Source organism: Terrapene carolina, unplaced genomic scaffold (genome assembly GCF_002925995.2).
Source record: "Terrapene carolina triunguis isolate 2854851 unplaced genomic scaffold, T_m_triunguis-2.0 Scaffold195, whole genome shotgun sequence".
In the NCBI taxonomy this organism is placed as follows: domain Eukaryota; kingdom Metazoa; phylum Chordata; order Testudines; family Emydidae; genus Terrapene; species Terrapene triunguis.
In genome coordinates, this window is record NW_020664546.1 from 1,789,649 (window position 1) to 1,802,647 (window position 12,999).

Here is a 12,999-nt window from a genome sequence, read left to right on the forward strand (position 1 = left end):
AAAAAAAAAAAAAAAAAAAAAAAAAAAAAAAAAAAAAAGATAGAAAATACATCTGGGGACTCAGACTATTGCTAGATTTTAAAAGAGCAACTACAAGGATTAAGCACCAAGAGTAGCTTTCTTGAGGTCCAGCTTAAAGGTTACAAGCAAAACAAAAGCACCTGGGGTTAGCACAGAGGAATCCACAAGCCATAAAGAAATCAATGGGATAAACCTAATCATGTCTTTCTAGACATTTCCTGATCTGCTTACATATCTGGGGTTTTAAATTAGTAGTTTCTGGGTATGAAACTGATGATTTTTCATACCTGGCCCAAGCTTCTTACAGCATAGCTCTTGCCCTGTCCGCCTCTTCCCGGGAGAACAACCACAAACAGACAAAAGGAGAGTTTTTTTCTCCATTTTAAAAAGTTCTAGCCTTCCCATTGGCTCTTTTGGCCAGGTGTCCACTCACTTCCTTTTACCTCTGCATAGCAATGAGACTTTTTAACCCTTTAGAGGTAGAGCAATTAGAGAACAGCTACTAAGAGGGATTTTATAGCTTCTGTGTGTCCACAAAAGGGAGCTACCTCCCACCTTCATTTATCACATCCGTGGATTTAAAATAATAGCTGAACCCTTACACTTGAAGTCTGGTGGGTGCATCGTCCTTAACATTAAGAGTTATGGTCTGTCCTGATGCCATTGCACAAAATTTCCCTTCTCCATACTGTTATATGGCATCTTTGTATACCAATTGGCTGTTACCTTTCCCACCCCAGAAGCTATTGTGGTTCATTAGTGCTTATGTATTGGACAGTTCCATGCAGTACAATGCAAAGTGTTTTTGATTGGAAGGTACTGTGTAAATGTAAAATATTACAGTATGTTGTTTCTAACCTGGGACACCCTAAGTCTGGAAGGCTGCTTTATTACATCTCCCAGAAAATTTACTTAGTTTAATGAATGGTGAACTGTTGCTTAATTGGAGCAACATTCGTGCTAATTCCGTTTCATAGGGAAGTATTGAGCTAGTTGCTAATGGTTCTTTACCCAGTTGTTTAATAGGAATGAAATTTTAAATTCTGAATTTTGAATGCATACAACCGTTCCCCTTTATTTGTGACCTATTTTCCTGAGTGCTTTGGAGAGGTGTGGTGAGAATGGTGGGGCTCTGGGAGACTTGGTCAAGAGTGGCAGCACTCAGGAGGCTTCAAACAAACTCTTTTCATATTATGAAATTTGAAAACTCCATTGGCAGCTTTTTTACAAGCTGGTAGTAGGCTGGGAGACTGAAGTTCCATTTATTTCCCCATGCTTTTGCTCTTTTAAAAACAAAGCACAAAAACCTAAAAAATTCAGGCTTGTATACATGGGATGTTACTGTGTGGCAAACCAGGATGTAAATCCACAGCACTCTAGTTTATTGTGCAGTGGACAGTGTTATAGTGAGCTAAGAGTTCCATTGTGTGCTTTGACGTTCTGTTGTTTGAAATGGGAGTATGTCAAAGGACTATGGAACTTTTAGTACGCTGTTGCAGGGTCCACACAAGATGTTACTGCGCAGCAAGCTAGCGTGCTATAGAGTGACACTCTGGCGTGACATGCAGTAACGTCCCATGTAGACAAGTGCTAAGGTTGCGTAGTTGAGCACTAAGAAGTCAGGAAATATAGAAGGTAAGCTTGAGCATGCAACCCTAACTACCTCCTTGTGCATGTGAATTACAATACAATTCTTGATTATCTGATGATTATATACTAATTTTCCAATAACAGAAGTTGCAAGTTACAAAACAGTTTATATTGTAATCCCATTTTCAGATCCTCATAGTGTTCTGAAACGTTCACCTTTTGGATTAAAACTTCCCTGGAGTCCATCCAAAGGTGAAAGTTTAAGCAAAAGCCACTCGGACATTTTTAAGTGAGAAACAGTTTTCACATTTTATAAATTGTTCCAGTGTGTGTTGGGATGGTGGGGCTGGGAATGGCATAAAGATGGTGAGCTCTTGCTTTTGAAGTGTACTATGTGTAGGGTCCTTCATTTTCAGTTTTTATTTTATTTATTTTTTCCCAGGAATTTATCAGTGTTTATTACTACAACAACAAAAACAGATGAAAAATCAGTGCAAAAATATTAATAATTTTTCTGAGTAAATATCGGGGTTTATTTTGGTGGACGGAAAGATGGTGGGGAAAAAAGTATTCAGTAGATCAGTACTTTGAATTCCGTTCATCAATGTGGTTTGCTGCAGAACTAAAATAGAACTCTATACACAATGCCACTTCTGAGTTTAAGAAAACAATGTATCTCTAATCAGCAAATAAAACTCTTCATTTGACTAAACAGTTTACTATTGTAAACTTAGAACTATTAGCCTACAAATATTTACATTTAATAATTGGGCCACACCATTTGCAGCGCACACCCTCAACTTCATCCTTCTCTCCTGTTTTAAAAAAAACCCTTTTGAATATTTCCTTGTGTTCTGAAACTTATTCTGATACAGATTTTCGTTTTCTTCCCGATTTAGTGTATCAAATCTTTAAACCGTTCTCTGCTAACAGCTTGAAATGTGTATTGGTGAGCGTGAGATTCATCAATACCTTCAGATGCGCAGGCACTGCAGAGCTTGCATGCATGCCTGTTTATTGTGTGTATCTTCCAGACCAGGGGTGGGGAATCTTTTTTTTCTATCCGGGGCCATTGACCCACAGAAAAAATCAGTCGCAGGCCACACACAGCCCCACGGGGAGGTGCGGAGGCTCGGGGCTTCCCCTAGACTCTGGGGTGGGGCGAGAAATGAGGGGTTCGGTGCAGGAAGGGGCTCTGGGCTGGGGCAGGAGGTTGGGGTGCAGGAGGGGGTGAGGGCTCTGGCTGGCGATGCAAGCTCTGGGGTGGGGCTGGGGATGAGGGGCTTGAGGTGCAGGAGGGGGCTCAGGGCTGGGGCAGGCGGTTGGGGTGCAGGAGGAATGTTTGGGGTGCAGGCTCTGGGAGGGAGTTTGTGTGTGGGAGGGGGCTAAGGGCTGGGGCAGGAGGTTCAGGGTGTGGGCTCCAGCTGGGCATCGCTTACCTCAGGTGGCTCCTGGTCGGTGGTGCAGCGGGGCTAAGGCAAGCTCCCTGCCTGCCCTGGCTCCGAGCTGCTTCTGGAAGTGGCTGGCATCTCCGGCCCCTAGGTGGAGGGGCCAGAGGGTTCTGCGCAGTGCACGCTGCCTGCACCTGCAGGTGTCACCCCTGCAGCTCCCAGAGCAGCTGCAGAGGTGGTGCTGGAGGCGGGGGCAGCGCGTGGAGCTTCCCTGATTGCCCCAGCTCCTAGGGGATGCAGGGATATGCTGGTCGTTTCCGGGAGCTGTGCAGAGCCGACTGCACTTTTAATGGCCTGGTGACCCTAGCTTCCCCCTGCATGGCGTGTGCTGGTGCTCACAGCTCCAGCCCCATGCGTGGGTGGGAGGGCGCTGAGGCTCGGGGCTTCCGGCTTGCCACGGGCCAGATGAAATTAAGTAGTGGGCCGGATCTGGCCCGTGGGCCATAGGTTCCCCACCCCTGTTCTAGACTAATACATAACCTTACTTCAACAGGCAGCTTTGCATATACACACAGACTAATGTATTATCATAATATATGTGACTCATGCTATGTATTGTATTTTTCCTAATAAAATAAGTTATGTTTTATATATTTGAATGATACAAAAGTAGGATGAAAATCAGAAAAAAAAATGAATACTACTTGTAAAACCCAGGAATTTTTTTGAAAACAAAGGGGCTTAACTACAGGTCTGTCACATCTTACGCGCATTTAACATGCGCGAATTCAGCTTTACGCGGTCGGCAAAAACAAAAAACAAAAAAAGAGAAAAATAACAATTTAAATACTGTTCTTGTAGTGCGGGCGATTCCGCCCGCCATTACACTCAATGTAATTTTGACTATACGCGGTTTTCACTTTACGCACTGACCGCGGAACATAACCCCAGCGTAAGATGAGACAGATCTGTATGTGCCTAGTATCTAGTGTACAGTAGGTGTTTTGCTAAGTTTCTGAAAAGGATGGAAAGTAAATCGAAAGCTTTCCTGAGTGCATGTGTAGTTGGAACACTGCGAAATTTTAAACTACGGAGGTAAACTTGGATGTGCTGCACATGCGCATAAAGCTAGTTTCTAGCGAGCTGCCTAGGCCCCTGAATTGCTCCAGACTGGGCGTTCTATAAATATTTCATAGAATCTTTGCTTAGTTTTGATTTCCCTCATCCTCTTCCTTCTTTTCTGGCCTTACTGGCCTATGGTATTGAATATAGATGGGATTGGGAGACAGAAGATCCTGAGTTCTGTTCCCACCTCTTCCCCTATTGGCCATAATTCTCTTCACTTCTTCCCATTTTACAGGTTGGGTAAATGAAGCACAGAAGTTGCTTGCACAGAAACACCTAATAAGAATAGGAATTATTTAATGAGTTAATGTGCATGTTTGCAATTAACTTGCTTATAACTGTAAACTGTAGCTTTAAAAAACTTTGTGGATTTAGTACTTGTGCAGTGCTGGCAAATGAATCCCTCTGTTCGTCCCGGGCAGGAACAGGACAAGCTTCCCTCACACTGCCCTGCTTCAGGCACCTCTTGTCCTCTCTACTGAGTCTGCAATTAGTACAAAGCTTGGCGATGTGGGAGCTGGAACTGAGACCCACCAAACTCATCTTGTACAGGAGCCACGAAAGAGCTATTACATGGGAAAAATTTATAATAAGAATGGCCATATTGAGTCAGACCAAAGGTCCATATAGCCCAGTAGCCTGTCTTCTGACAATGGCCAATGCCAGATGCTTCAGAGGGAATGAACAGAACAGGTAATCATCAAGTGATCCATTCCCTGTCACTCATTCCCAGCTTCTGGCAAACAGAGGCTAGGGACACCATCCCTGCCCATCGTGGCTAGTAGCCATTGATGGACCATCCTTTGAACTTCTCGAGTTCATTTTTGAACCCTGTTATAGTCTTTGCCTTCACAACATCGTTGACCCCCTCAAAGAATTCTAGTAGATTGGTGAGGCATGATTTCCCTTTACTAAAACCATGTTGACTCTTCCTCAACAAATTATGTTCATCTATATGTCTGACAATATTGTTCTTTATTATAATTTCAGCCAGTTTGCCTGGTACTGAAGTCAGGCTTACAGGCCTGTAATTGCTGGGATCACCTCTGGAGCCCTTTTTAAAAATTGGCATCACATTAGCTACCCTCCAGTCATTTGGTAGAGAAGCTGATTTAAATGATAGGTTACAGACTACAATTAGTAGTTCTGCAATTTCACATTTGAGTTTCTTCAGAATTCTGGGGTGAATACCATCTGGTCCTGGTGACTTATTGCTGTTTAGTTTATCAGTTTGTTCCAAAACTTCCTCTAGTGACACCTCAATCTGGGACAGTTCCTCAGATTTGTCACCTAAAAAGAATGGCTCAGGTTTGGGAATCTCCCTCACATCCTCCTCCGTGAAGACCAATGTAAAGAATTCATTTAGTTTCTCTGTGATGGCCTTATCATCTTTGAGTGCTCCTTTAGCATCTCAATCATCCAGTGGCGCCACTGGTTATTTAGCAGTCTTCCTGCTTCTGATGTACTTAAAATTCTTTTAGCTATTAATATTTGAGTCTTTGGGTAGCTGGTCTTCAAATTCTTTTTTAGCCTTCCTAATTATGTTTTTACATTTCCCTTGCCAGAGTTTATGCTCCTTTCTATTTTCCTCACTAAGATTTAACTTCCACTTTTTAAAGGATGCCATTAAATGTTCCAGGATTAGCTGCTCCAAGAAGCAGTCATTTAAGGTGTCAATAAACTTTATCTCTGCATCCCGTCCTGAGGTGACATGTATCCAGTCAATATGGGGATAGTTGAAATCCCCCATTATTATTGAGTTTTTTATTTTTATAGTCTCTCTAATCTCCCTGAGCATTTCACAGTCACCGTCATCATCCTAGTCCGGTGGTCGGTAGTATATTCTTACTGCTATATTGTTCTTATTTGAGATGTAATTACTATCTATAGAGATTTTGTGGAACAGTTTGGTTCATTTAAGATTTTTTACTTCATTTGATTCCACGCTTTCTTTCGCATATAGTGCTACTCCCCCACCAGCACGACCTGTTCTGTCCTTCCGATATATTTTGTTCCCTGGTATTACTGTGTCCCATTGATTATCCTCATTCCACCAAGTTTCTGTGATGCCTATTATATCAATATCCTAATTTAATACAAGGCACTCTAATTCACCCAATTTATTATTTAGACTTCTAGCATTTGTATATAAGCACTTAAAAAAATTGTCACTTTTTAGCTGTCTGCCATTACATGTGTAATTGAATGGGCCTCTTTTTCATTTGACTGTTTCTCATCAAATCTTACCCGTATTTTATCATCTTCCATCCTCTCCTCCTTACTAGAACATAGAGAATCCCCATTAATAGATCCTCCCCTAGGGGATGTCTCTGTCTGAACCACATGCTCCTCCACACCTGTCGGCTTTCCCCCAGCCCTTAGTTTAAAAACTGCTCTATGATCTTTTTAATTTTAAGAGCCAGCAATCTGATTCCATTTTGCTATAGGTGGAGCCCATCTTTCCTGTATAGGCTCCCCCTTTCCCAAAAGTTTCCCCAGCTCTTAATAAATCTAAACCCTAATCAATCTAATCCCTACTGAGTGGAGCTGGATTCCTACTGGTGATGTATGGGCAAAACGCTCTGAAGATCAAGCAAAGTTCTGAGTTAGTAGGTTCCCTTACCAGTCCTAATATTTCATCTTCCAGAGTGAGGCTTATTTTCTGGAAAGATAAGATTGTCAAGTTCTAACCTTTTTGGAGCTCACAGAAGCAGCATTTCCAACACACTGCTCTCGGTCTTCTTCAGACAAACCCTCTAATAGGTGACCCACACAGTTCTTAAAGGGATAGCTCCCAGTAATCAAAATACACACACTATAAATACCTTAATAAAGGAAATATTAACACAATATTTAGTTTGATCCCTAAATACAGTGTTTTGTAATATGCAATCATTTCAGCAATCATTGCAGGGCCCTCACACTGACTTACATAGTTTCCAGCCCCCCTTGGCTCATCAACTGACTTTGAACCCATGATCTTTATATCTGTAGCACACCCCTCTTTTACTCAGCTGTAGGAGAAAGTAGTGGGAAAGGTTTGCTGTTTTCTTCTATGGACAGCAGACCACAGATGGAGACATAACACAGACTTTATCTATGGTTATAGTGCTATGTGAATTGGCACTAGAATGCTTGGTATCAGGATTAGAATCTTGCAACCCGATGGAACCTGACTACAAGTGTCGTGGTCAAGTGTGAAAATAACCCAACTCCCTCGGGCTTGCTCAGGTAGACTCTGAACATCTCCTCCTGCCTGTGGAGTCAGCACAGCGATGACTGCATGTTGTACTCCTGCTGGCCACTGCTCTGTGCTGTGGAGTGAGTGTGCTGATGAGTTGCAGCGCATCTCATTCAGCAGTACACACAGCGCAGGAAGATGGCAGTGGTTTTTGGGAGCAGGCGCACATGCCATGCTCACTCCATAGCAGGAGGTGGTCAGAGACAGATCTCGGGCACAGGGAGCAGGAAGCCCTCATCAGTCTGAGCCCCAAGGATGAGGCGGCAGTGCTGACCCAGGTTTGGAGGGAAGTGTCAGATTTGGGTCGGCTGTGGGCTAGTCGTGTTCGGTTTGGGCTTCAAGTGAGGTCCTAGCAAACCTCTAATCAGGTTTCTTGGGTTCCATTCCTGGTTTTGGGAGAAGAGAATGGCCTAGTGGCCGGACAGCATAGCCAAATGTAGTGATGCCCCTGATAGGGATGATTGGACCATGAGTTACCATCGTAGTAAGATGGAATCACAGAATGCAGCTGTCCAAGGGGGACTTATGAAAAGCCCATCTGGGGGAATTAAGATATCAAATGTATAAGGTGCAGTGAGAAGAAATATTAAAATCCAGAAGTGTTAAGAAATCCTAAAGAGCACACTACAGCACAAAAGACCATAATCTCTCTGAAAAAGAATGCAAAAGAGAATTATCCATTTGCTGCTTCGCAGGGACTGCTCAGAGATCTGATGTTGTTCATGTAAGAAGCCGTCAAACTCCTTTATGGAACCAGGTAGCTGAAACAATAGCAGCCTCTGCTAAAAACACAGGTACCTGAGTGGAGGGGCTTCACTGAGTATTGTTTTATTAAGGTTTGTGTGTCTGTGAAAGAGAAGCAGAGAAAAAAGGCAGCAAAGAAGTACAAGATACAGCCACAGAAGCACTATACTAGTAGCAGGGCCCTGAGAAAAAGCCGAGAGAGAGAGTGCTTTCAGACAGATTGTTGGCTAGGAAGGGACTTGGAACTGTGCGCAAAGAAACTGTCTTCTGCTGTTTGAGTTCTGCAGTGTTTAGGGGAACAGGACTTTGTACATTCTTTGTAAATAAACATGATTTCTTCAAAGATACCTGGCTCCATCATTATTTTCTCCTCCTAAATGAAACAACCCACACCATTCTGAATTTTGGTCAAATGAGGGGGTAACAGAGCCATACTACCTGATGCAATGACTCTGAGGCCTCCTGCAAGGTATAGCAGGGCCCCATATTGATGGCTTCCAGAGCTGCTGGATTTGGGGGTTGAACCTCTAACTTTTGCAACAGTCAGGACAAATCTTGCCTAGAATGAAAAAATTCCCATGCAATTCCACAATGGAAAACTAATTATTTTCCCCCCAGATCCTCTTCCCAAAGGTTTTTCTTAGTGAGTGCAGCTCTTATTTGGCATCTTTATTAATGATCTGATAGAGAGTAAGTAACATGTTAATGAAATACACGATGACTGGAAGGAAATGAACAAAGAATGAGATTCATCTTGGAAAAACCGATCCAATATGCCTGGGGAATAATAATTCAAAGCGTAAGAATCAAGAGAAGAGAGAAACTTGGGAAGCAGTGATGGTGAAAGATCTAGGGGCAGTAGTGGACAGGAAATCAGACATGTATTTGCAATGAGATGCTAGAAGACTTACGTAACTTTGATCTGCATAAGCAAAGCCATCACACCACAGAGCCTGGAAGCATTAGTCCCTCTTCATACACCTGGATGACTGCATTTAATTCTGTGTATCCATTAGCAAAAGAATGTTGACAAATGGGAGGAAATTCAGAAAAAAACTACAAGGATGATCGGGGATTGGAGAAATTCACTTATAAGCAAGGCCATTTGTCTTTGGTTTTTATTTTTGTTTCAGATTTCCTGGGAATTTATTGGCGTTTATTACAAAAATTAAAAAAAATGGGTGAAATTTGGCACCAACAATTAACTTCACTGTTTTCTGGGCGTTAATTTTGGGCGATGGGAGGACAGAAAAAACTTAACAGATAGAGGATGCCATCCATTTGCATTGCATCCTCCATGAATACTGCTTCTGGACCTGCTCTGGAAGGTGATGGCTGCTCGGTTACCTAGGCTGCACAGGTTACAGAGCTGCCGTCTCTCCTTTGGGAACAGGGAGCTTAGTCTGGGGAATTCTAGCACTTCATTTTTTAGGACTTGAGTACTGATGTACACATATACATGTGCATGCTCATGTGTTTGTCTTCCACTATTTCGCCTTACTTGAACAGACAGGCTTGTATATACACTTAGACCAATTTATTATTAACATAAATACCTAATATAATATACTGAATTTTCTTAACGTAATCAGTATTTTCATGTATTTGGGTGGGCCAAAATTCAGGTTAATAGCAGTAAAAACTGAATAATAGCTTTTGTAAAACATGGGTGTGACATTCTGTACCTCATAGTAGCACCCTGGAATCCCATATTCACCGTTGCCATCTGATTATGATATGTTTTGTACAAAGTATGCCTTGTGATGTATCATTTTAAAAGTCTTGATCTACTGAACATTAATATTCTGTTGGATTGTATGTACTATCATTATGTGAAGTTATGAAGTATTGCTTTATATCAGCGGTCTCAAACTCAAATGATCACGAGGGCCACATGAGGACTAGTACATTGGCTCAAGGGCCACATTACTGACACTCCCCCCCGCCGCCCTCGGCCCTGCCCCCACTCAACCCCTTCCATCAGGCCCCGCCTCTTCCCACCCCTTCCCTGCCCCCATTCCAACCCCTTCCCCGAAATCCCCACCCGAGCTCTGCCCCCTCCCTGCCCCCAGGGGGTACAGGAGGGGTGCGGGGCATGGCAGAGGGTTCAGGGTAGGGGGTCGGGGTGCAGGAGGGGTGTGGGGTACGGCAGGGGGTCGGGATGCAGGAGGGGGACGGCAGGGGATTCAGGGCAGGGGGTTGGGTTCAGGGTGCAGCGGGGGCTTAGGGCAGGGGGTTGGGGTGCAAGAGGGGTGTGGGGTGTGGCAAGGGTTTCAGGGCAGGGGGTCGGGGTGCAGGGTGGTGCAGGAGTGTGGGGTGCGGCAGGGGGTTTAGGGCAGGAGGTCGGTGTGCAGCAGGGGGCTCAGGGCAGGGGTGCAAGTGGGATGCGGGGTGTGGCAAGGGGTTCAGGGCAGGGGGTCGGGGTGCAGCAGGGGGCTCAGGGCAGGGGGTTCGGCTGCAGAAGGGGTTTGGGGGGTGGGCTCTGGCCCGGCGTGCACTGGGGACAGAGCAGGGCAGGGCAGTGCCCTGCCCCCGCTCCGGGAAGCGTCCGGAACCTGGGGAAGGAGAGGACACATGGGTCTGTGTGTTGCTCTTGCTTCAGGCACCGCCCCCAGCAGCTCCCATTGGCCGCGGTTCCCCATTCAGCAACAATGGGAGCTGCTGGGGGCGGTGCCTGAAGCAAGAGCAACACACAGACCCATGTGTCCCCTCCTTCCCCAGGTTCCGGCCGCTTCCAGGAGCAGCGTGGGGGCAGGGCAGGGAGTCTGCCCTGCCCCTGGTGCGCGTTGGGCCAGAGCCGCTCTAGGTGAATACTGGGGGAGGGCAGGGGGCCCACGAGGAGCTCGGGGGCCGCAGAAAATAACCGCGCGGGCCGTGTGTTTGAGACCCCTGCTTTATATGCTAAACAAAGTAAAAGAAGCAGTGAGAGGCAAAAAAAAAGCCTTTAAAAAATTAAATCCTAGTGAGGAAAATATAAAGGAGCATAAGCACTGGCAAAAGAAGTGTAAAAATACAATTAGGAAGGTCAAAAAACAATTTGAGGAACAATTAGCCAAAGACTCAAAAAGTAATAGCAATTTTTTTTTTTTTTAGTACATCAGAAGCAGGAAGCCTGATAAACAACCAATGGGGCCACTGGACGATCGAGGTGCTAAAGGAGCACTCAAGTATGATAAGGCCATTGTGGAGAAACTAAATGAATTCTTTGCATCGGTCTTCACGGCTGAGGATGTGAGGGAGATTCCCAAACCTGAGCCGTTCTTTTTAGGTGACAGATCTGAGGAACTGTCTCAGATTGAGGTATAATTAGAGGAGGTTTTGGAACAAACTGATAAATTAAACAGCAATAAGTCACCAGGACCAGATGGTATTCACCCCAGAGTTCTGAAGGAACTCAAATGTAAGATTGCAGAACTACTAATTGTAGTCTGTAACCTATCATTTAAATATCAGCTTCTCTACCAAATGACTGGAGGGTAGCTAATGTGATGCCAATTTTTAAAAAGGGCTCCAGAGGTGATCCCGGCAATTACAGGCCTGTAAGCCTGACTTCAGTACGAGGCAAACTGGCTGAAATTATAATAAAGAACAATATTGTCAGACATATAGATGAACATAATTTGTTGAGGAAGAGTCAACATGGTTTTAGTAAAGGAAAATCATGCCTCACCAATCTATTTGAATTCTTTGAGGGGGTCAACAAGCATGTGAACCATGGATATAGCGTACTTAGATTTTCAGAAAGCCTTTGTCAAGGTCCCTCACCAAAGGCTCTTAAGCAAAGTAAGCTGCCATGGGATAAGAGGGAAGGTGCTCTCAAGGATTGGTAACTGGTTAAAAGATAGGAAACAAAGGGTAGGTATAAATGGTCAGTTTTCAGAATGGAGAGAGGTAAATAGTGGTGTCCCCCAGGGGTCTGTTCTGGGACCAGTCCTATTCAACATATTCATAAATGATCTGGAAAAAAGAGTAAACAATGAGGTGGCAAAATTTGCAGATGATACAAAACTACTCAAGACAGTTAAGTCTAAAGCAGAGTGCAAAGAGCTACAAAGGGATCTCCTAAAACTGTGTGACCAGGCAACAAAATAGCAGATGAAATTTAATGTTGATAAACGCAAAGTAATGCACATTGGAAAGTATAATTCCAACTATACATAAATTAGCTGTTACCACTCAAGAAAGAGATCTTGGAGTCATCGTGGATAGTTCTCTGAAAACCTCCACTCGATGTGCAGACGCAGTCAAAAAAGCGAACAGAATTCTGGGAATAATTAAGAAAGGGATAGATAATAGGGCAGAAAATATCATGTTTCCTCTATATAAATCCATGATACGCCCACATCTTGAATACTGTATGCAGATATGGTTGCCCCATCTCAAAAAAGATATATTGGAATTGGAAAAGGTTCAGAAAAGGGCAACAAAAATGATTAGGGGTATGGAATGGCTTCTGTATGAGTAGAGATTAATAAGACTGGGACTTTTCATCTTGGAAAAAAGACGGCTAAGGGGAGATATGATTGATGTCTATAAAATCATGACTGGTGTAGAGAAAGTAGATAAGGAAGTGTTGTTTACTACTTCTCATAACACAAGAACTAGGGGTCACCAAATGAAATTAATAGGCAGCAGGTTTAAAACAAATAAAAGGAAGTATTTCTTCACACAATGCACAGTCAACCTGTGGAACTCCTTGCCAGAGGATGTTGTGAAGGCCAAGACCGTAACAGGGTTCAAAAAAAGAACGAGATAAATTCATGGAGGATAGGTCCATCAATGGCTATTAGCCAGGATGGGCAGGAATGTTGTCCCTAGTCTCTGTTTGACAGAAGCTGGGAATGAGCAACAGGGTGGATCATTTGATGATTCCCTGTTCTGCTCATT

At 43.8% G+C, this 12,999-nt stretch overlaps 1 protein-coding gene across 5 annotated transcripts in view; it reads left to right on the top strand.

Moving 5' to 3' along the window:
- LZTR1 (leucine zipper like transcription regulator 1) overlaps positions 1-12,999 on the top strand; it is a 243,911-nt gene that overhangs the window by 4,517 nt on the left and 226,395 nt on the right. The gene's annotated exons all lie outside the window — the stretch shown is intronic.